The sequence below is a fragment of the Miniopterus natalensis genome, chromosome X (genome assembly GCF_054644295.1).
Source record: "Miniopterus natalensis isolate mMinNat1 chromosome X, mMinNat1.hap1, whole genome shotgun sequence".
Classification (NCBI taxonomy): domain Eukaryota; kingdom Metazoa; phylum Chordata; class Mammalia; order Chiroptera; family Miniopteridae; genus Miniopterus; species Miniopterus natalensis.
Window position 1 is genome coordinate 13,080,931 of NC_142103.1, and position 2,856 is coordinate 13,083,786.

Sequence of the window (2,856 nt, forward strand, 5' to 3'; positions counted from 1 at the left end):
GTCCCTCCATGCTGTCCCAAAGGGTAAGAGATCCTTTTTTACAGCTGCGTAGTATTCCATAGGGTAAATGTCCCACAGCTTTTTTATCTGTTTGCTTGCTGATGGGCACTTGGGCTATTTCCAGATCTTAGCTACTGTAAGTAAGGCTAACAGCGACTTTCTTGATCTATAGGAAATGTCATGTGTGATTTCAGTATTTTTTTTTTTATTTAATCCTCACCACAGGACATGCTTAAAGATGGGGGAGGGGAGGAGAGGGAGGGAGAAAGAGGGAGATTTAATGTGAGAAACATCTATCTGTTACCTTTTGTAAGTGCCCAACCAAGGATTGAACCTCCAAGCCAGGTATGTGCCCTCCAGGAATTGAACTGCTAACCTTTCAGAGCACAGAACCACAACCAACTGAGCCACTCTGGGGAAGCTGAGATTTCAGTATTTAACTACTATTACTATGCATAAAAATTTAACTGTTTCCAGAGAATTTAATTGTTTCATATCAGTTTCCCCCCCTCCTTTTCTTAATAACTAGTCAGGGTTAATGCAGTAAGCATAATGCCCTCCAAAGATGTCCATGTCCTAATACTTGGGACCTGCATATATGCTACCTGACATGGCACAAGATACTTTGCAGATTTGATTCAGGGTAAGAACCTTGAAGTGAGAGCTAATCCTGGGTTATCTGGGTGGACACAATATAACCACCAAGGATTAGTGATGTCGCTTACTTTAAAAACAGGAAAAGGAACCATGAGCCAAAGAATGCAGGCAGCCTCTACAAGGTGGAAAAGGCAAGGAAATGAATTCTTGCCTTGAGTGTCTAGAAAGGAGTGCAACCCATTCTGATACCTCGAGTTTACCCCGTTGAGACCTGTGTTGGATTTCTGACCCACAGAACGATAAAATAAGCAATTTATATTGTGTAAGTCATTAAACAACCTGTTATGGCATTTATTATAGCAGCAGTAGTGAAGAACGAACCCAGTTTACATTTACAGGCTGTTTATTTATAACCTGCTTTGTTCCTAAAAGGCTAGAGCAGCGTAGAAGGATGCAAACCATAAAACAAGACCGTGTAAATGAAATGTGGCAGAGAGGAGGAATGAGCCAAATCAAGGGGAGCAGCAGGAAATGAAACCTAGGAATGAGGTTAATACAGAAATGAGTACCATAAACACGCATACTACAGGCGGGCTCTAGTTTTCTAGTAGCCAATGCAAAGAGGGAAATCCGATCAGTCCCATAATTCCTTCTATCACAGCATCCATTTTATAGCACTGGACTATTTGTTCAGAAATTCAGTTTTACTTGAGACTTGGATCAGATGAGATGTGCCCGAGAGAGAGTTTATAATATATTCCCCAATGATAATGTCCCACCCAAACCGCATAATAGACACAAGTCTAACTATGCTAGATTATACCATTAGTGGTGTATTTTGATGAATACAGTTTGGTTTACAATTTGCCCAAATCAGTCTGTGGAAATACAATTTGTCTAAATCAATGTAACAAGTTAGAAATCCTCACAAGCTTTCCGATACTTGAATCATCTGGAATTCTAGTTCCTAAAATCAAGGAATTTTAGGGCTTACTGACCTTCAGCATCATCTAGTTTGACTCTATACCTCTGCAGCAGAGGGAATGGGAAGTCAGAGTGACAGATCCAGAATCACGCCACACAGAGCTAGGAAGAGAACGCAGTTGTTTCCAGGCTTGTTGATTCCTTCCAAATCCCTCTTGATAACTTCCTTAAAAGACGAAGCGCAGTTTGTTTTTCAGCGAAAGCATAGCTTCCTCATTTTGACATATCCTTCACCATTACTGTAAAGGCTAAATTTTCTGCCTCTAATCTAAGCACTGGGTTCTGGATACACAGGCAGCTCGCAAATATTAGCTGTGGCTCTTCCAAAACTGGCAGAGTTAACTGGGATATGAGTTGTGTTCTTTTAATAAACTTAGGTTCCATCCATAGCTAGATTCCTTTCTTCTTCACGGAACAGAAGTTCTTTCTCCTCGTATACTTTTAAAAGTAGAAAATTCAGTACAGTACAGGTAGAAGAGACTATTAGTAGAGGGGGCAAAAGGGAAAGTGGGTCAACACTAAAGAAATGTCAATTACTCATAAATTCATTGAGAAAATGCCTTTTAGGTCAGGAATCACAGTGTGGCTTCATTTAGTCATGCATTCGGTCTCAAATTTTCCTAATAAAATAATGACAATCACAGATTGGCTTGGACCAGAATTCAGAAAGATCTTTTGATCTTACGCTTTATCTCCCATCTGGATATGTAGATTGTTTTAAAGACAACAAGAATTTGAAACATGGTAGAGAGATATGAGTGACAGAACAACAAAAAAACTGAAAAGGTTGCGATTAATTTATATTACTGGATGTCAGCCTTTGTTTTGATTATGGTATTTGGTGGATGAATATTCATTATTTTTATTGACTGTTTAAATTGTGGCTGTACGTGGTCTATTTCAATACTCTAAACCACTGAGACCTATGAATGCTGGAAACTGAGAAGTGAAAGTTAAGAATAAGTTATTACCTTTAAAAAGATGGAGCTACATTTTCATCTTGAAACGGCGTGTTCCATTGTTTAACATTTTCGAATCAGAAATATTGCATCAGCTATGCAGATGGAAAAAGCACTAGACTTTACAATGGAATTTCAAAAGAAAAAGTAGTTATCAAAGAGCCATAAGGATGAATGCACGCAGAAGGGGCAGAACATGCCAGCTCAGAATTGGCAGATTGCTAAGAATGAAACAGAGCAATAGCAGTAAGACAATATTCTTTTCCAATAGTTTTTTCAAGTCCTATTTGTACTTATCGACTCTGAAATGTCTCAC